Source organism: Molothrus ater, chromosome 3 (genome assembly GCF_012460135.2).
Source record: "Molothrus ater isolate BHLD 08-10-18 breed brown headed cowbird chromosome 3, BPBGC_Mater_1.1, whole genome shotgun sequence".
Classification (NCBI taxonomy): domain Eukaryota; kingdom Metazoa; phylum Chordata; class Aves; order Passeriformes; family Icteridae; genus Molothrus; species Molothrus ater.
Genome location: NC_050480.2, coordinates 54,241,866 through 54,263,612, shown reverse-complemented (window position 1 = coordinate 54,263,612; position 21,747 = coordinate 54,241,866). Strand labels below are relative to the sequence as shown.

The following is a 21,747-nucleotide window of genomic DNA, read 5'->3' as shown; positions in this document are numbered from 1 at the left end:
ATGTGACTGTGGTATCTTTTGTACCAGTGATGGTATCAGCGCCAGCTGGTTAGGAGAGAGGGGGCTGGGTCAGCCGTCCTGGTGGTTCTGCCACTTCTGACTTGAAAAATGATAATGTCAAAACATGATAAAAGCTTGAGAAAGACTTTGATACAGACTCTCACCAGTCATCACTCCAATGTTTTAAGAATGTGCTTTAACTCTCAAAGTTTTGGTATCCTAAAGTGAAATTGGTATCTTGAAGTGAAATTAGCATTTTGAATGAGCTGAGGGGCCCAGCTCTGCATCACACACTGCGAGCTTTTACTCAGAGCCTTTGGAAGCTGGGAAATTGGGGATGACTTTGTGTTTTCCAGAGGCTGCCATTTCCAAACAGGGCAAGCAGTCTTCACCAGAGGATGCAGTCACATAACAGTCATTTTTGAAATTATGTTCTTTTTTGGGCTTGAGATGAACATGATAATTCAGCATAAAACTGCATTGGCTTTACAGGCTTCAGAAAAGGGCTTCTGAGGGGGATTTGTTATGCCAGAAAAATCCCAGATTGGCCTTGGAGCACTAGTTTGTTGAACACTTTGGCCAGGGCATTTTCTGTGTGGGTGATGGGGTTTTGAGGAGAGAAGGACCTGACAGGCTTGACAAGCCTCTCCTGCCCCGGGCAGGACACATGGACTTGGAGGTGTCGTGCAGGGGGGTGGTTCTCAGAGAGACTCCACACATGCCTGCAGTGCACTGCTCCCTGGCTGCCCTGGATGCTGCAGTGGCTAGAGGACGGGAAAAAATCCCATTTTTATTATTGTATTGTTTGCATGAATTAACAGCAAGGGGCTCTGAAATAATACCAGACTGGTGATGAGCTGAGCCATGTATGCTGCAGGGTGAGTGCAGGGGAGGAGGGGGTTGTGCTTGCAGGAACCACAAGAGACTTTAAGTCAAGTTCAGGAGAATTAGCCTGTGTATTGCTTATTTTAGAGATCACAACATCATTGCTTTAATCTGCATTATCAATGCAAAGAGGTAGCTTTATCTTCCAGAGATATAGTCCCAGGTACCTAGTCATGTGGAAAATATTCCCTGAGAATAATGCCATGGCCATGGGCCTTGTCTCCAGTAAGTCTCACATAGGGACATGAGCAAGAGCAGTTTAGGGAGGTTGCTCATGTGGAAATCCATAAAATCAGAGGGTTTTGGGAAAGCTACAAAAGGCAGGCCTCAGAGACAGCAGAATTGTGATTAGAGCTAAGCAGTAGCCATGAGATAGGTCAGCAGAAAAATTATTTAAAAAGTAGAAAAGTAAGGACAAATAGAACAATGTGTATTAATGCTTGTCTATTAATCTATTAATGCTTGTCTCATGCTCCCTGAGCTGCAGAAAAGTGTATCTAGTGAAATATTAGGAAGTTTTAAGCTTAATAATCGAGCTCTGTGCATTGTGTTTTAAGGCTAACAAGCAGATACTGTATTCGAAATAACCAAGCATTGTTTTAACCGAAGGTACGTGCTTCTAGTGCTTGGATAGAACTACTGTCAGTATGCTTTTGCTTTATGTGATTGGTCAAATAACTTTTAAAGTAAGTTGTAACATTAAGTCCTTGGTCTGCTGCCTGGGATGTGAGCTGATGGCATTTTCCCATTGTCAGAACCATGTAATGAGACTGATGCTGGAAAATAAAACAGCTCAAGGCCCATTCCTCAGCAGTCCGTCCCGTTCGTGATTTGTACATGTACTCCTGGCCTGTGATAGCTCATTTTTCCTTCAAGGCTATAGGCTTTCTATTTTCCTTCTAGTTTTTCTGCTGTTTTTAAAATTATAAAGCTGCAGAACAGCTACCTCCATTTACATACATTTTTCAAGAAACATACCTTTTGTTCTTGACATGAAACATCTTGAATTAAACTGTACTTCATCTATTTGAACAATACACACCTTCTCTTTCAGTAGTCAAAAAGACTACTTGGTGAGTGGGACAATCTATTTTTTCTCTCAAATGTCCCAGCTCAAGCTCTTAGATCTACAGATAATACTCTCCAGTCCTCTTGGCCCTGCAGGTCATCTCTGGTCCTGTTCCACACTTGGAAACCTGGGACCAGTGGGTCAGCAGGGCTTTGGACATGCTTTGAGTGGCTTGGCCTTCCTGTTCAGATCTTCTGCCTGGAAAAGCCTAGTCTCACTGATGTCAGTAAAATCTGTGCTGGTTTCAGTACAGGTCTTTAAGATGCTGGGCATGGCTCTAGTGGAACTATTATCCAAGTTTTGTGCCATCTGTTTCCCTCTGTATATCTTTTGCCTGTATCAAATATTTAATTTTATCTCTCGGTATTTTTTTATCATTTGTCTTTGACTATACACGTGTATGTTTGTATGTATATAGCATACAGAGTTATGAATAAGTTTACATAATTTGGTTTTGATGGGGAAAAATACAGAAGGAGGAAGTTTTTACATCAAAAGTTGGAAATTACAAAGAAAATGAATCCAGCCTCCCATCCACACACATCTGTGCTTTGAAGATGGTCTTATCTTTAGGAGTTTTTGCATGGCTCTGTCAGCTTTCAACATCTCTTATCTCAACATTTTGAAATTGAGTGTGAATATTTATTTGGAACAAATTATTATGAATTACCATTCTGCAGGATTGGTAAGGGAAGTTATTCTAGTGTGGCTAATTTTTTTTAATGCTCCAGCATCACCAATAATTTCAATATAATGTTTTGAAGTATGTTTGTTAATACAGATACATAAGGGGCCAGCCAGTAGAGGGGGCACAGAAGCCAAAACACTGTTTTGGTGATGTATCAGAGATGGGCATTTTCCCCTACGTGTGTTTGTGAGTGTTGTGCGTGTGTGCGCCTGCAGAGTATAGAAGAGAAACCTTTTCATATTCCTCAATTTGCCTTTACTAATTTACCCTCAGTGAAAATGTGTTCTGTCCTAATTACAAACAATCCTAGAGACTGTGTTTCATTAAATATGTTGAAAGAAAGTGCATTTGCAGAGGATGTAGAGCATTTGCCATCTGATGCTTTGCATCATGTAGATAACTTTTCAGTAACAGAGATAGAAATTTCCTGGATGTGCCTTCTGATGAGATAAGCAGGAGAGACAGAAGGATTCTAAATATTTGGGGGTCCCAGGCTCCTGACTGGCAGGACACCATGTTTTTATGAGTTGAAATTTAGGGAACAAGCATCTCCATAGTCTGCACCGCTTGTGCTGGGGCTGTGGGGTGGCAGGAGCAGTCGGGGTGACAGGCAGAGGCAGAGCCAGCGATGCCCAGCTGCTGCAGCCGGATGGAACATGGACGGCTGCCGGAGAGCAGAGAACAAAAGTAAAGCAGATGCCCAGAAGCCATACATACAGGGAGGTCAGGAAGGGACAGATAAAGGATTTCACTACTTAAAAGGGAGAGAGAGAGACACTTGGAGGACAAACAGGAACACCAACCACAGAGAGGAAATCCATGCAAGCGCCGAGTAAGTCAGACATGCTGCTCCACAGCAAACCAAAGGCAGGAGGATGAAAGTGGTTAGGATCGAAGAAACTTCTAATGTAATACTTGCTTGAGAGGGAAAGCCAAGGAATACGGGGCAAAAGGGAGAACTTCATATTCTTACACAAATAACACTTTATTGTGTGCCTTGAGAACATGCTGTGCATGAGGAACAGCCACAGATGGTGTTCACTAAAGCCTGCTTAGTGAGGTAGACACCCCAGCTGAAGGCCCATCGGAAGTCCTGCGGTAATCTCACAAGAGAACTAAGCCATGAACAGCAAACTTTGGGTCTACATAAGGAATCCAACTGCCTTAAAAGACCAGAGTGTTTCCATCCCTGTTTTGATTTTGGCCCATCTCCATCTTTTTTTCCTGCCAAACTCCCATTTACTTCAATAGATGTTTTGCTTGAGTGAGTCATGAGGTAAGGGCTGGACCTGAGACCACAAAACATTGTAATAGGCAAGTCTGCAAGGGACATATTATTTTGTGATGTTTTTAGGAATTTTAATGGTGGCCTTAAGAGTAAATTTACAGTGTGTAGCATGTGACAGTGACACTGGCTTTAAATATTCATGACAGCAGATGATAGTTTCTAGTATGACATTTTCTTGTGTCTTTTTTGATAGGCAATTCATTCAGCACTTTGCAAATGTAAAGATTTTAATCTCTGGAGTACACTACAAACTGCATTTACCACTAATATAAATTTACTATAAACATAATCCATTACAGCAAAACAAAGGTGTATGGCTGAGAGGGGCAATGAGGCCTCCCTCACCACTTCTGCTGTGCTACCAGTGCTACAGATATGAGCATTTTTAATGATATTCAGCTTGTTTTTAAATTTCTGGTTCCAGAAGTTATTTGAATATGAGATAATTCAAGATCTATTCCTTGTTAAAAGTAAGTATTTAGCTCTCAGGCCTGTGAAAAATAAATTGGGAACACAATCCTGGAACAATCCTGAAAGTTTGAGAGCTAGCTGTTGAAGAACAAATACTTTTTAAGAGCTTCCATATGACTTTCTGCATGACTTTTTCGTGTGCCATGTTAGCAGTACTGCCACTGATTATTTCCAACAGCTCTCCATGGATTTGTTCTGCTCCATCTCCTGCTTGGTGCATAGAGCCAGCACAACAGTCACCAGTTGATAGTCTGTCTCTAGAGTCCTTATTGAGGGGTGTTGCATGAAGGCAAAGCAATATTCTAATTGCAGTTGTGCAAAGGAGAAAAGCAGTCAACAGAGGGGGAGAAGGTGATCTGGAACAGGATAAACACCCCAACCCCTAAGTAAATGTACTAATATGCGACAGAGGCCCCTATCTATGGAGATATTGGTTGAAATGGAACATAGTACAGATGGCTTCCTACATAAAATTCAGCAGACTTTTTCCACCCTGTGAGGAAAGTCTACTCATTTCTTAGTAATTACACTTGACCTGATACTTTTTTTTTTCCCTAATATGATAAAAAATGCTTATAATATAACCATTTTGCAATGTTCCTCTGCTTCCTTCTCTCAGTAATGACAACCAGGTATATTCCTAGTTCTCTAGACTCTACATCTAGCTTAAGTGCTCTCTGCAAGATCAGTAGGAAAAACCATACTTGTGGGAGTTGCCACTCATTTTAGTCTTATAAGTATCTAGTGTTTCATATTTAAAGAGTTCATAGTCACAAGATAGATTTCTTCATTGAAATGTCACAATCACAACTGGCTAAGCCAGGCCGTGGGGCAGGAGTGCTGTCAGTATCCCTCCCTGACAGCACACGTAGCTGTGCTGTGATGGACAGCAGTAGTAGTGCTACTGAGAGCAGTGTGGTAGTGCACCAGTAGTGGTAGTGCTCTCTGAGAGAAAGCACTTGTTGGCCAGAAGAGTCTCTTCTTTCCTGACAGACTATGATCCTGATGACTCCTCTCACTACATTGCTGGAAAGATGTTGCAGGCAGGAAGCCAGCAGAAAACTCCAACATAGTGTATTGTCTAAGCAGCTGAGTATATCATGAACACACATCCTCTGCTTCTCAGTTCAGCCTCCTGTAGAGATTCCCTTCCACCCGGTTTTGCTATTCTGATGCACTGGGCCTCTCTGAAGACAGGGTGTAGGCTGCTGGGGAGGAGACAAAGCTTTAAGGGCTGGCTGTGGCACGGACTAGCTGAGGAACAAAGGATTACCACAACGTTCTCCATGATGCTGTCTATGGAAAAGAACTTTTTTGATCTAGTTTTCCTGGAGAGAAACCAAAACAAAAATTGTCAGGGGAACAACTGACTATCCCAACATCAAGCCCTCCTCCTCATACAACTGCACTGCAGAGAGAATGACAGGGTTACCAGCATAACAAAGCTTAATTATGTAACACGCATCAGAGCTGTGCTTGCAAGGTGCAATAGTGGTAATAAACACACCGGGAGAATTGAAGGCAGCAGACAATTGCAGGCAGTGTGCCTGACCCTCTCTGCTCTCACACCTCTGCTGTGCAGAGAGAGGGGCCTGTCCCAGCCTTCCTAAATATATTCAAGAACGGCGACTGTGCCGCTGAAGCAGTTCCCTTTGGAGTTTGTTTTACTCCAGAAGGGCTCCCCCTCTCAGAAGGGCTCTCCCAGGTGGTTTCTCTTCCATTTAAATACTTGTGTGTGGAAAAACCCAAGAGGTGTGATGTTGCTTCTGGGTTTAATTTCTCCTGCTGTTGCATTAACCGGCTAAGTAACTTGCAGTAAGTTTGTAAATAAACGAAGACTAAAGGACAGGAGGGCTTGCTCGGGCAGACAGAGGAGGATGGGGTGGCTACACCTGGATCCCGCACCCTTCGCTTGCCCTGGCAGGGGCCGGCGGGTACAGGTGAGCTCGCCCAGCCCTGCCCGGGCACCCCCGGGGCGGGCACGTCCCCCAGCCCGGCAGCTCCGCCGCTCGGACACGAGCGGGGTACCCCCGGTACCGGCCCAGCCCGGGCACAGCCCGAGGAACCGGGGGCGGGGTCGGGCGCTCCGGACCGCCGCCCCCGCCCCTGCCGGAGGGAGGGAGAGAGGGCGGGCGGATGGACGGGCGGGCGGACAGACGGAGGGAGCGGGAGGGGAAAGCGTCGCTGTGGCTGCGAGGAGCGAAGTAGGGTCACTGACTTGTCCGCCGGCATCCGGGCGCGCCGCGGAGACAAAGTCCTCGGGGCTGCTCCGCACCCGCGGGCAGGTAAGGGGGTGTCGGGCGGGGGGCTGACAGCCCCGGCAGGCGCTCCCAGCTGTCTGTCTGTGGTGAGACCTTCTCCTCCGCTGCGCGTTCCTGCGGCCGGGAGCGGGCGGCTGCGGAACGGGCTCCGGGCTCCGCGGGCTCCCGCCGCCCGCCCGGCCTGCGCGCCCCGGCCACAAGCCGAGCCCGTCCCGCCCGGCTCCGCGGGGCGCGGCCGCTCCGGCCTCGGGCGCCGCCGAACAAAGAGCCGCGGCCGCGCTCGGCTCCGCGCCCCGCGCAGCGCTCGGAGCCCGGGGGAGCGGGGCTGCGGCCGCGGGGCTCCCCGGCTCCGGGCGGGACACCCGCGCCGGCGGCTGTCGGCGGGACAGCCGGGCTCCCGCCGAGCCCTGCAGGCAGCCGGCCGCTGCCACACGCTTGTGCTGTGCCCGGCACTTCGCGGGGCGCACAGGGGAACCTCGCTCCCGCAGCGACCCGCTGGGCTCCGCAGCTTCGGAAAACGCCCGTCAGGATTTGAGCAAAATGAAAAGGTTTGCTGGCGCGGATCTTGGTTTAAAGATGATCGCGGGGGCTGAGCTTTCAAAGTAAGAGGTGAAAAGGGAAACAGCGGCTTGAACAATGGCAATATCAAAAACTCGGGGTTTATGGAAATAGTTTTAAGCCTGGTGCCGATCGTTTGGCGAATTTTGTACCGAGTTCTAATAACGTGGAGTAAATTTCACCTTTTCATGCATCTGCGGAGTTCTTGTCATTTCCCAAGAGAACACCGTGTATGAATCTGAGAGTATCATGCTGGGTTTTGTACACGGACAGAACTCCCACTGAAATTAATTTAACGTTTTGTTTTAAGTTACTAGTGGGATTAATGGTCATTTTCTTTAATCAGCTTTCAGTAAGGCTATACAGGAAAATCCTCCTGGAACCGTTGGGATCTTTGTATATGCAAAGAATGTGAAAGGAAACCAGTACTTTGTATGACCTTTTTTTATCTAACTAAACTTACAATAATGTGCTTCTATGTTTTTGGCATGAGTGAGACTTACAATCCTGCAAATGGGTTTACTTCTGTGGCTGTTCCCTGTGGGAGGCAGCGGTTGGTCCTGGCCAGGCTTGTCCTTTGTATTTGGGAAAAATGTAGACAACTTGCTCTGGGTGCTCTGCTGTGGACACAGTGCACCCTCTCCTTTATGCCAGTTCATCCAACCCTGTGGAAAGCCAGTTCCAGGAGCCAGTGTAGCAGAAACTTAGCCCATCCGCGGAGTTTTTCTGGGGGGATATTTCTTTGCAGCTCTGCCTTCCCAAAGGAGTGTCTGGGAGAGATGCTGAGCCCCAGTGCTGTAGGGAGAGGGAAGGGAGATGGAGGGAGGAAGGGGGGGGACTACCTTATTGCTCTAGTCTCAGTGTCAGGTAACTGTAGCAGGGCTGAACTACAGAGTTGGGCTGTGATTGTGCTTTAGGTGGTTTAAACTGCTGCGACAATGGGTTGTCCTGGCAGCCCCTGCCTAGCTCTGACTCTTTTCATAGCAGTGCGAGCACTTATGCCTTCCTGTGGTGATCTGGATCTAGGCACTGAACAAAAAACAGATGTAATTTTAATCTGGATCAATTCCATGATTTGGTTCATTAGGGGGTAAAGAGGAGGAAAGAGGGAGTGGAGAAGGTAGCCTTTTTTTAAGCTGGCAAAACTGGATACTGCTGCCAAAACTGCTTGTGGAGCTGCAATGTGACCGTAGATACTCCCAGGTGCCTTTCACCCTCCCTGCCTCCCCCCCGGGAGCTTGTCCCGTGACTCTGCATGTAGCCTTGGGAGCCTCCACTCTCTGGGTAAAAATGAGCCTTTGCTAATTAATCCATTAAATGTAATGGAGTAGTTTGTAACAGAAGAATTAAGCAAGTGCCCGAGTGTTTGCATAATTGTTGCTTTGGACAACAATGAACACTGTAGGTAGAACAGCACAACGTGCAGGATTTTATAAAAAGTGTGTGAGTTTGTAAGCACAGTTTACTGGGTTTTGCTGCTCTCTGCGGTGTCTGTCTAGCACTTAATGCAAAGGGTGAGCCAGATGTTTTACAGTCAGTCATGACACTTGTATTAGTAAGTGATTATCACATGGGCTTGAGACAGGAATGGGTGCTAATCAGCCAGATAAAATAAGATGAGTGTGTTTCTCAGTCCTGGGGCTGATGGAAAAGTAGGAACTGAATCCCAGTGTAGGACAGCAGAGTCTTTGCTGCAGCAAAAGGTGAGGAATCTGTTCTCTCTGTTTGTGGTTACACCATCCCCACGCGCTGCTTATGCTGGCTCTGCTTAGTTGGATCAGATCAGTGATCAGGCTGAAAATTAGTGCTTGCAATTGGGAAAAAAACATCAGCATGCTGACTGCTGTCCTGTTTCAACACGTGCAATAGCGTCATCTGAGAGCAGGAGGTGGCAATTGACGGCCAGATTTGGAGGTTGCTGTGAGACTTCCCCTTTGAGTAGCGGTGTAATTTTAGCTGATGTTGAGTTGATGGTGCAGTTGCTTTTTTCATTCCCGTTATTGCAGTCCCTTGAGGAGCCAGCAAAAACCATTCGTGTGGTGCTCAGGAGCTGGGCATCCCTCACCTTAGATCCCTACTGAAGGTATTCTGAGTGTCTGGAAGTAATGAATTGCTGCAAGTGCAAGTGTTAATTAGTTGTCAGTTTTTACCCACAGAAGAGAGGCAGCCCACTTTGCCCATGGCCATGGGATTGAAGTAGATGATCTTTAAGGACTTTTCCAACCCAAACCATTTTATGATTCTATGATATATTTGCCTTCAGGACTTGATGGTATTGATTTGTGGGATTTGAATACTCTTCCTCTTGGGTCACAGTACAGCTCATCAAGGAGCTGACCGAGACTTGGTTGAAAGACAGGTTTTTTTGTTTGTTTTTAATAGAAGATGTGCTTCCAAAACCTGCATTTGTTGGCCAGATCTGAGCTCTTTCATGCTCAGCTAATGATGTTACCATCAAGGACTGCTGAAGGCCTCACTGAATTGCCTTCAGTACGACGTCTGCAGAGGTCATGTGGGTGCCCTGCCCACTGACTTCACAGGAGAGCTCCACGTGCTGTCTATTCACATTTGCAGTAGCAACTTTACTCTGACCTTGCCTTTGATAGTGCCTGGGCACATTGATAAGGATCCTTCATGCTGCTGTGGAACACCCTTATGGATTAATAGGGTTGCCCTGCCACTTAGAGCCAAAGGTGAGATTCTGATGGTGCCAAAGTGAAGTCATTGCTTCTGAAAATTCAAGAATAGTAATGGCATAATGATAGTGGCTGGGAAAAGTTTCAATAGTTTCTGTATATAGTCTTAAACTCTCTGTGGGATTTTTTCCCTTTCTACAAAGTAAATTGCAGTGACACAAAGTAATGCACTGGAAAAGTTTGGACAAATGCTACCAATGAGATTATATAATACAATAGTGAAGGAATTTATTATGAAGCCTGTTCTCGATTCAAAGAAGAAAGATTTTCCCTGGTGGATTGTGGATAGTTTATAACTTCCTCTTCCACCCCAGAAGTGTATGTGTCATATTGTGAAACCAGAGAAATATATGCTTGCTCCTCTTCAGTAAATAGTTTGTGAGGACTTTAATGGCAGTTTCAAAGCTTGTAGTTCATTGCTTGGGATAGCATAGCAGAAAATAGGGTTTACTGCTGATAATAATTAAAATATGACCACTTTTCTGGCTTTGTTTCTCTTTTTTCTGGACCACATTAAATGCTGGGGTGTCTAAATATAGAAGTGTTTATAATGTCTATAGATGTTGAGACAACAATTTCCTAGGTGATCTCACTGCATTCTTTCTCTTTACAATTGTGTATTTTTTTTCTTTATTTTAAACCAAATTATTTGAAAAAGAGTTATCAAGTAAGAGTAGTAAATAGGTTGTGTGTTGTTTTTTATCACATTTGGCATTGTATCAAGTATGCTGTGATACCCCGTTTGCAAAGCAAGTAGGTGTTATTGAGAAGCCTTGAAAGTTTTGATCAAGGAGGAAGATCAAGACAGCAAAGGAAGCAAGTTTGCTTTGCTTTATATGAAATTCTCATAATTTAATTTTTAACTTTTTGTTTCTTTCTTGGTTTGTTCAGTTTGGTTTTTCTTTCTTCTTCGGTATAGTGTTTCTTATTCCTAGCATCTGTGTGCTTATATCCCATAAGTCACAGAAGTGTGTTTCTCCACAATCAGCAGCGACATCATTCCAAGGAATGAAGGGTGAGAAAAATACCTGCAACACATGATCACCTTGTGAGTAAATTGTCTTTTCTGTTGAGGGCACCTGGTGCCTTGCTGCGGGGACGGAGTCAGACGGTGCCTGGGCACGGCACCATGGAGAAGCACTCAGGAGGGTCATTGCTCCCCCTTGAGCTCCTTCTCCCACCGCTCATGTGTCCGTAGTCTGTCCAACTCGATGTTGGCAATGGAGCCAGCGCTGTGCCGTGCCAGCTTGCCAATGACTCGAAGAGAGGGTCGATTTGGAGCATGCCAGGAGGCCCCTTGGCTGCCTTGGTGCCTGGTAGTGCTGTGTCATTTGCTAATGTGGTTTCTTTCTTGCTGGCCTGCGTCTTAATGGAGTTCTTCAACCACGCTAACCGATTGTAATAACTTTTGCCTGTCTAGACAGGGCCTTACTGTGTCTGATTAGATCCCAGCCTTGTGGCGTGCATCACTGCCTGTTTCTTATAAATGTGATGAAAAAAAAAAAAAGGTGCAGGTTAATAGTGCTTAGTCTGTTTTTTTTTTTTTTTTTTTTGCTTTGCAGTGTTGGTATAAAATATTTATAGATGTTTACTTTTTGCCTGGAGGAAAAAAGTTTTAGTCAAATGTCTCTAGGATGCAATTTAGAAGGGAACCTCTTATCTCCACTAAGGAAAGAGCAGACAAGTGTTCTCTTTGAGGATATTAATTGGGGTTCCACTGAAGTCAGTTGCAGAAGTTTATTGCTCACTGAAGTCAGCAACTTTCTCATATAGGTAAAAAAAGAATTTCTCTGAATCATTAATAAAAATCCTAAGCAGGAAATCTGGTCTTCCTGCCTGCTTTTAGTTCCTTACTGCTTTTTGGAAATGTAGTAAGTTAAATGCAACTTTGGTACCACCAATATTTAAGCACTCAAGAGGAAAGGTTGTAAAAGCAGTTTTCTACTGTAATTACAAAAATATTTTTTAAATTGATATCCAGTTTTAGAGAACCCAATAATTATAAAGTATAGGATTTGAGATAAATTTGGGGTGGTAGTAGTCTGCCTTGTCTTTTTCTTGCATGCCTTCCCCAGAAAAAGAATGATTCAGATTTTAAAGTCTCTTAATTAAAAAGAAAAACTGCCTTGGCAGAAGAAATTAACTTCTGGTTTTGATTCAAAAAGGAAATCAGAAGATAGTACAAATGTGCATGCTTTCCAGTAGCTCTTATTAGTATTTTAAACTCTGTGTCATGGTAACAACTGCTTCTGTTTTCCTTGTACTGTTAGGATGGATTTAGACTGAGTGAAGAAGGGAAATTTGACAAAAGAAGTTAGCAGACCATTCTGGTCTCTCACAGGACTGGGAAGTTAGACTACTTTTTTTGGAGCTGGGACGAGCAGTTGCAGCTTGGTTTGTGTGCTGTGCTTGCCCAGAGGAAATTCCTACTTTATAGTGAGAGAGTGGCCAAGAACTAGAGCATATTATTCTAATTAAATCATTTAAATTCCATTGCCGTCATTTGAAAGACTCTGTGCATCTTCTGAGTTATAGATGGCTTCTGCAGGGACACTGTGAACAATTTGTGTACTTACATGCCCAAATGTTATCTTCAATTGACGCTGTAAAGTTTAAATTGCTGATTGATTTTGATATTAGTCACTTGAAAGTGCTCTTAAAAAACCTACATCTCTTCAGAGGTAGGAAGCATGTTTATGTTTGTTAACCATATACTGAATTTGTTTCCTTTGTGAAGCACCACAATGTCATTAAAATAGCTTTTAGAAGGAAACATTTAATGCAGGCCTATGAAAATAGACCATTCACCTCTCTTTCTAGTTCAAGAAATTAGACTGCTGTGGAAGGACTGAGTCCAGGATCTGGAACTGATGTAGCCATGCTCCCACTGCAGAGTGTTCCTTTAGGTCAGATGGTGCAAATTTGATCTTGACTGTCCATAGATGTGATCTGCCCATAGATACAGAGAGATCACACTTAAAAATGGTAGGGGTACCAATAATGAGTGGGTTTTTTGTGATTTCTAAAAGAATTATATCACCATTTTAGTGTGAGTTACTTGGCAGAGTTAACTCTATAATTAACTTGTATGATCATTGTATATATGACAGTGGAAAGAAGAGAAACTTGAACCATTAAGATACTTTTGTTTGGAATACAAAGCTTGTTAAGCGATTATCAGCTTTCAGGCTTTACAACTGACTGCAAGGCATCTGGTTTGAAAAAAATAAACTGTTAAAATAATTTACTTTTTTACCTGTGGTTTTAAACCAACAGGAGTGTTTTATGTGAACTAAAATACTTTGTATATATATCGCTTTATCAGATCTCCAGGGGAAAATATTTGCTTAAAGATGTTTGAGTTTTCAGATGGGTAACTGACTAAAGCCAGAAACTGATGGTAGAAGAGTTATGGGGCTGCTTTTTTTGAGATTAATATTCACTGACAAATAGTGATTATGGTGTAGCTATTCACCTGTGTAACTGTGGTCCCCATGTGGGGTGCTGTACCTATAAAATGCTTCCTGTAAGGAAAAAAAAGTTAGATGGTGCTAGGTTGTGCTCTTTCATTATCAAAAAGCACAAATAGCACCTGAAAAGCTAAGTCATCATAAATAATTGTAAAGGTTTTTTGACAATAATAATTTTGACAATAATAATAATTACTCATGCTGATGTTTTTGTTACCTCATGATCATGGTCTTGTTATGAATCTTTGTCCCTTCCCTTTGTGTTTTTTTTAGTGATAGCATTGATTTGGTTACTGAAAGTAAAAAAGCTTTGCCTTAACTAAGTGGATTGGACTAATGTAGTGGCAAATTAGTGGAAATTTTTTAAGTTGTACCACAATCTAATAGTGAACAACAATAAAGGGAAATATCTGTGCAACACTCACAATACTCTCCCACCCATAAGGTTTATCTATTTATAAAATGCCAGTAATGCATTAGAGTTTGGACAAAAGGAGGTGCAGCTAGTAGGCAGCTTAACCTAGAAATATTCCCTAAGGGTAATATAGATTGCAATGGGTAGTAAGGATTGAACAGGGCTTTACTGTGTCATACCATGGCTGTGATTTTTATTTTTTGTAATTGCTCTGTGGGCTTCTGGTTTTCTCTGTGTTTGTGACTTACTTGTCTCAAGCTTGGTCAAGGTCAGCACAACTAAGATTATTGTGATTTGTCCTATGACTAGCAAAGTGATAAAAATATTGTTTTTAAATTTGCAATTGAGTTGACATTTCAGGGACATAAAATGATGTGTGCTTTGATTCTTGACAATCGCTATGTAGGCTGCTGATGTGTCCTGACACGCCCTTCTTGTAGAGCAGATTTGTTGCAGTTGGCATATTACTGCTGATAGTTCTGAAATTCCTTGCAGTGGTCCTGTCCTCCCATTGCTCTTGTTATGAACAACCGGTTCCTAGGCTGGCAGCAGGGAGGGAAATCGTGGGGTAGTGGGAAGGCAATTGTTAAATCAGCCGCATGCAATGTGCAGCAGATATCAGCAAGGCCTGACTAACAGCTACAACTGCACCACTGGGAAGTGTCTGCATGCTCAGAGGAGTCTTGCAGTCTGCACAGAGTAGCCTTGATTATTTTACTGGGTATTGTGGACACTTGAACCCCGGTAAAAATATCGTCTATCTGATTATTTCTCCAGAATCAATCCCTTAATAGCTGTTGCATATATTTAAATGCTGTGTTCCTGAGGATCAGATCAGATGGCGTTTGAATTCAGATGATGAAATCTGTATCTTTTTTTTCTTTTTTCCCCTCTGTTCCAAACAGAAGTAGGAAAAGGAGAGCTGTGCTCCTTTTTCCATTATTGAGAGAGAGACTTCAGCAGAGACCTATCTGAAATAGTTGGTCATATTGATTGCTTTTACAATTCTGATTTGGGGACGTCCTTTCATCGGTGGTGAAGACTTTTACCTGTTTAATTACCCTTTATTATTATGAACAAAATGATGTTGCTTTTATTGCCTGATATGAGCCTAGAATGGCACTGAAGTGCTGACAGGAATGTAGAACAAAATAGGAAACTTGGAATCAGTGCTCATAGACTGCTTCATTTGCTGAGGCATAGAGCTCAGGTATCACTTATTTGCAGTGTTTGTTTCTTCAGTAATGGAAGAGGAGCTTTCTGCCTTCCTAAGGTGATGAAGTCTGTTTCATTTTGCAAAGTAGTAGAAGACCCTGAGAAGAAAGATACCAGATGTATATATTGTTGTTTATTCTTCTTATGGAGATATGCAACAATATCATCAGTACTACCCACTGAAGGGAGAGAAAAATTTGAGTGTTATAGTACTGTAATTGATGCCCAACAATTAATTATAGCATCCTTGAAGTAATTTTTTCTGAAGTGTTTTGCTTTTTCATGGTGCTCCCGAAACTGGGTCTTTGAGAAATGTTTTCTTTTTCCTTTTTTCTCTGTTGGGAGATACCTTCTAGACATCATCTTTCTGCCCTCTATTTCTTTTGGATCCTGACAGCTTCCACATTTGGTCATGGAAAAGACATTTCCCATAGTAGAGAACTACATTAGAAAAACAAATCACCGAGCAGTTGCAGTTCTCTTGTTTGACAGTTTATGGAGCAAATGCTGGCTATGCACCATTTAGCATTCTCCAAGACAAAGTACCCACACAGTGCTGCCAATTTCATTAGAGAGCTACACCAGCTACTTTTAAAATTTGGTCCTGTTTACATAGGAATTACAGTTTTACTACCATACCCATCAAAAGGTTATTGTCTGCACACAGAGTCACTGTTTTTAGCAAATCTGCCTATAAATCTAAGTAACCTGTAATTAAATGGGAGTCTGAATACCAGGCAAGGAATAAAACTAAGGGTCTCCCTGTGGACTGTGAAGTTATGATTAGCATGGGCAAGTTTTAAGCACCAATCAGCCAAAAAAATATATTGTAATTCATCATTAGGACTTACCTTTCCAAAACCTAAAAGTTAAATTTCAGCAAAAGGCTAGAGATTACTCAAGAAAGAAAATGGTCACCATGAGGTGATGATTTCTTTTTCCTCTCAAAGAAAGGTAGCTGGAATTGGTGCTGCTTTTCCAGTTCATTATACAAATGGGAATAAAAACTGGGTGCCTGGGGATGGCGTTGAGAAAAGTCCAATAGCTTTGTTGTTTTCCCAGCTACACACTGGTTCTCCATGTCTGTCTGCTCTCTCCCTTTGCTCCCATTTCCATGGCCCGAGATCCACAGCAGGACCTCAGCAGGTTAAGCAGGGTCCAGAGTTCACATACTAGACACATGAATTATATGTCCACAGTGTATCAATCTCTGCCAGAATCTGTCTACAGCCAAGACATAATGTATAGCAACACTTTTTTAATGAGGAACATGCATCTGTTACACGTTTAGCAGAGGATATTTCTGGAGCAGTGTTAAGAAAATATGCTTTGGTTTTACAACCCCATACCCCTCTGTCTGTAGAGTGTCATTTTTGAGTCAAAGACCAGACATAAGGGCTTTCAAAGACTGTACATCTTAAAACTGGATAGAAGCCTGGCAGCTCTACCCACTGTAAACAATGTGTGAGTCTCATCATTCCCTTCTCTGGTCCCCCACCCAACCCAGTAAGATGTGCTCTTCAGAGGGTTGAGGAAGCATTCCAAAGAAGCGCTTGAATAAAAATGCTGCTTTGTTTAAGAAGCCTCGTGCAAATGCATAAATTCCTAATTTTCAACAGAAAAAGCTGTTGTAAAACAGCATAATTCAAAGCAAAAGCCAAGTGTGTTGGTTTAGTTAGACTCTCATTGCAACACTTTTCATCACTTTCAGGTGAAAAACGTCAAGTCCATGTCAAAATATTGACATTTGAGTCAAAAACTGGCCTAAAATGTTTTTTGTTGGATGGATAATGCAGAAAAGTGGGTATGAATGTCCCCAAGATTGAAGTCAAGGCTTGAAGACAAAGCTGTGGGTGTGGTGGCATTTCCCTGTCCATGCTGTGGTGAAGGCAGCCAGGAATGAGCTCTGCCTGTGGTTTGTGCCAGCACGAAGCACTGTGAGTGAGCATTGCCAGCTGTGCCGAGCCCGAGGTGCTGGCACAGAGATGTCCCTGCGGCTCAGCAGAGTTATTAGCTTGGCCCAGAGCCATGCTAAGTGTTCAAAGGACTTTTGGTTATCTCCAAGTGTGGGCAGGGATTTCTTGTGTCTGTTCAGAACAAGTTTGAACCTGCTGGTGTTATAACCTTATAGATATATCCCGTGGATCTGTGTCTTTGATGAAAGGAAACTGGCGTGGTTGAGTACCTTGCTTCTCTTTGACTGCCTTTGAGTTTGCTAATGATTTTTTTTTTAACTTTGCAAAACTTGTCTCACTGTATAGCAAAATTAAAAGAGGAGGAAGCAATTACAGAATCATTAAGGTTGGAGAAGACCTTCAAGACTGAGGCCAACCTCTGACTGAACATCACCTTGTCAAGACCATAGCACTAAGTGCCTTGTCCAGTCATTTCTTGAACACCTCTGGAGATGGTGACTCCACTGCCTCCCAAAACAGCTCATTCCAATGCTCAACCTCCCTCTCAGTGAAAAAATTATTCCTTGTGCCCAACCTAAATCTCTTCTGGTGTAGTTTAAGCTTATGTCCTCTTGTCCTGTTGCTGTTTCCCTGGGAGAAGAGGCCAAATGTCACCTGGCTACAACCTCGTTTCAGGCAGTTAAAAAGTCTCCCCGAGGCCTCCTTTTCTCCAGGCTAATCATCCCCAGCTCCCTCATGTGCTCCTTGTAAGACTTGTGCTCCAGACCCTTCACCACATCCATTGCCCTCTCTGGGCACAATCCAGCACCTCAATATTCTTACTGAATTGTGAAAACTGATCACAGCACTTGAGGTGCAGCCTCACCAGTGCTGAGTGCAGCGGGACAATCCCTGCCCTGCTCCTGCTGGCCACACCATTGCTGATCCAGGCCAGGATGCCATCGGCCTTCTTGGCTACCTGGGCACACACTGGCTCGTGGTCAGCTGGCTGCCAACCAGCAGCCCCTGATTCTTTTCTGCTGGACCACTTTCCAGCCAATTCCCAAGATGGTGGCCTGCTAAGTCAAAAGTACCAAAAAAACTTTTCTGCACTGTTTCATCTTCTTTATCAAGCCTTCTTTTTTGAGCCCTGTCCTTGTATGTTCTGCAGTCTTCAGTATAAAGCTTATTGGAAGCAGTGTTTCCATGTAGGAAAGTTTCCAAGGTGAAAATTTTGAAATTATGCAATCACTCCTTTCCCCTTGTATGAAGGGGAATGAAGGGCTCCATTATTTCCCCTGCTACCTTGGTCTGGCTTGGAAAGAGCATTTGGAGAAAGATAGATACAAGGGAGTAAGTAATTTTTCTGGTGTTCATGTCTAGCCATTTTGTGCTTCAGGCCCTGTCTGCTTCAGGGATGCTTGTACAGCATGCTGCAGGTTCCTATCAGAACAGTTGCCAGATGACCTGGAGAGGAAGAGGTGCCAAGATCTCCTTCTCTGTACAGTGGAAAGTTGCATTGAGGGAGTGCTAACTTAGAGCAAGTTACAGACAGAGTGTCATCCTCATCAGGAGTACTAGTCAAAGGCACTTGAAGCCAAGAATGAAATGATGCAGAATTCACTCAGGATCTCCATGGCTCTGTCAATTAAACAGCTGCAGAGAAGATCCCTGACAGAGTGATGGAACTGAAGGTTTTCCCATGAGGCATTCTACTTGGATGACTTGCATGACTTGCATTAAGGAACCATCTCCATGGTGTCAGGAAGGAAGAGTTTTGCTCAACATAGCTACCTAGGCCCTTGGTGTGACAAGTGTATCTCTGGTTAGGCAGTAGAAGGCATAGTGCTGTACATGGAGAATAGGATGAAAGTTGTGTTCCTGTCCATAAGAGGTGAGAGTGAGTTGAGAGTGAATCTCCCTTTTACTCTTGTTCACAGATTGTGTAGAACTTTTAGAGATCATTTCTTTGTGTATTTCCCCGTGGTATTTCAGCCCCCAGCTCTGTGACTACTCTCAGTTTGCATCTGCATAATGGGAAACTGTTGGCTCCACAATATGCATCAGAAAAAGTTAGAGTAAATCACTTCAGACTGACAAAGGTTATTTTAAAATGGGGAGGGACAACGACAACCTTCTCACCCAAACCTCCAAAACGTCATTTAAATTTGTTTTCGGAAGATGAACAAGGGAGCAGCAATTAGCTGCAGTTCCTGCTGTATTCCTGTCTAGCTCATACAGCAAGAGGAGTAGGATGAGATGTGTGGAGAGCTTGTGTCAACAGTGCTAGTCACTGCCCTGTGGTCTTGGGGAGTAGAAAGAATCTTGGGCTGAAAACTGAGCATTTATGTGGGCTGCTGGTGTGCCCATGTGAGCAATGGGCTGTTCTCTTGCAAGAAAAACAAGTCAAAGTGCATGGAGGATGCTGTTTCAGAATACCCTACAGTATTTTGCTCTACTTAATATTTTAAGGTTTTTACACTTTGGCCTGTGTTAGCATAAAAATAAGTACAGGACTATCAGACTTTCCCCACAGGACAAAAATTCCATTTTCCAACCACCTCTAATTATTTCCATTCTGCTGTCTGGAAAGGATCTGGAGACAATTTAGGAAGCCAATTTAAAATTGACTTGGGAAAAAAATCATTTACCCTCCTGAGCCTCCTTAGATGTGCAGCCAGTGGCATGTGATCAATAGGAAATCTCATGCTCAATGATTCTGATGCTCACAAAAGGACCTTGAGACCATGAAATTCAGCCTGAGAACTGCTTACCTGTATGTGTGATTTTTGTAGACATGGTGGACTGAACAGCTCACTTGTTGAAGAGCTTTGTGTGGTGGGGGAAGTGAGAAAGAGCCATTAAAAATAGGCAGAGGATGGCTGTGCTCTTGGAAGTGCCTTGTCATGGGGCGCATGGCCAGCCATTCCCTGCTTTCTTCCTGTGGGAGCTTGGATGAGGTTGCAGCTTCTGAGCCCAGCAGTGACATGTCCAGCCTGCAGTCCTGAGGGTGCCTGTGGGCAGCATCTGTAGCTCCAGCAGCAGAGGGAGGCAGCAGGAGAAGTGTGTGTGCCCGTCTGGTACCCAAGCACTGCTCCTCCCAGGGCTGTGTCCCATTCTTGCTCTGTGGATGGACACAGATTTTTCTTCAGCTTTTCTTGCATACCAGGTCTACATACATCATCCTGAATGTCTCTTTAATCCTATTAGGGCTGTGTTCAGCTGGGGTTTGGATTTGTCACTAATGAGCACTTGAGGTTAGTAATTTTCAATTATGCTTTTCTAGCTCTCAATTAAAAAGGTGGTTGACATTTTATATGGAGAAGTTTAAAAACTTTTTTTCATTTTGACTGGCTGCAAATTATAAAATCAGGACTCATGGGTGTACAAAATAAACATTCTTGAGAAATACTGTAAAAAGTGCTCTTCATGGTTAACATTTAGAATTTTAAGATTTTTTTAATGTGCTTTATGCTATGTTGGCAAATTGAAAAAATATTGGATCCTTATATGGAGAACCAGCAATTTCCCACAGCCCTGCTTTTACAGTGCTGAATGCATTTCATTTTGTGTGTGATTTTCCCCATTCGCCAACTGACTACATCATACAGTTTTTTTGGCATATTCTTTCTGTCTTATGACCATCAGCAGATATTTTGAGTAGCATATTATAAAGCCACAGATCCTTTTTGCTGCCTTGTATTTTTCCGGTTGCCACTGGGAATGGAAAAGATTTTATTAATTTTGTGGCGTCAGATGAGGCTTCAGCAGAGTCTCTGTGCCTGACCCCAGCGCCCGGTGCTGGTTTCCCTCCCTGTTGGCAGAGGAGGGACGTGCCTGATGGTCTCCAGTGTGTTCTTTGAAACTAGCACGAGATTGCTCTGGAGAGGTATGAGGAAAACGACTGACACTTGTAAACGGTTGATGCTCTGCAAATCCTTCAGGATGATCTAAGTGTCAAAGAGATGGAGCTGAATTTGAGACATGCTGCTGAAGTGGAGAATAACTGGAGCAAGGAGAAGATGGGACCAGGCAGAGGCCTGGTGGCAGTGGTTGCAGAGACATGGAATATTCTTGCACAGCAAACTAGTGTTTTATGGAAACATAGACTGACCACCGGAAACTGAAATACAGAAATCAGGGAGGGTGTAGCACTGCTGGGTGTTGCAATTGGTTGTAGGGCTCCATGAGGAATATATTGCCCTCAGGGCATTGCAGCAGTAGGAAGGAATATAGTGTGTATAAACTATCAGGCCCTTCAGAGCAGTCTAAAAATTTGTGGTGTTTAGGACATTGTGTTTATTTTGGGCAGCATTTATAATGAGAGTAACAAGTGATTGCATACTGGAGGCTGGTTCAAGTGGTGTAAAGTAAGATGTGAATGTGGGTTAGCTTAGCTTAGTGGGTGTGGGGAGAGAGAGCTAACATGCTAATCATCATCCCTGAAAGCTATAACTCTTGTGTGTAAGAGGCTGTTCCTTAAAACACTCTGAGGAATTATGAATGGGAAAAATTGAAAAGAGTAAGCTAAAGTAGGAAGTGTAATCTGAATAAAAACATAATCTTTACAGTCAGACTCATAAATAGAACATTTCTTTGGGGAAGGGATGAGTGCCCTGTCCCTCGAGTTTAAATTTAGGCTAGGCAGGAGATCAGAATATGCATTGCTGGGAGGCAACTCTTCACTGGCAGGAACAGGATTGGCTTCAGTATGTGGCCATCAGCAATGTTATTATTGTGAAATGTTTCCTGGAATAATACATGGGGGGTTGGTATCATGAAACAGTTTAGTTTTTGTTGATATATTTCTAAGAGTGAAAATATCTGTGATGAATT

At 43.4% G+C, this 21,747-nt stretch overlaps 1 protein-coding gene across 1 annotated transcript in view; it reads left to right on the top strand.

The window, feature by feature from the left end:
• The window catches only part of SCAF8 (SR-related CTD associated factor 8), a 152,648-nt gene that overhangs the window by 115,690 nt on the left and 15,211 nt on the right, over positions 1 to 21,747 (top strand). The window lies entirely within an intron of this gene.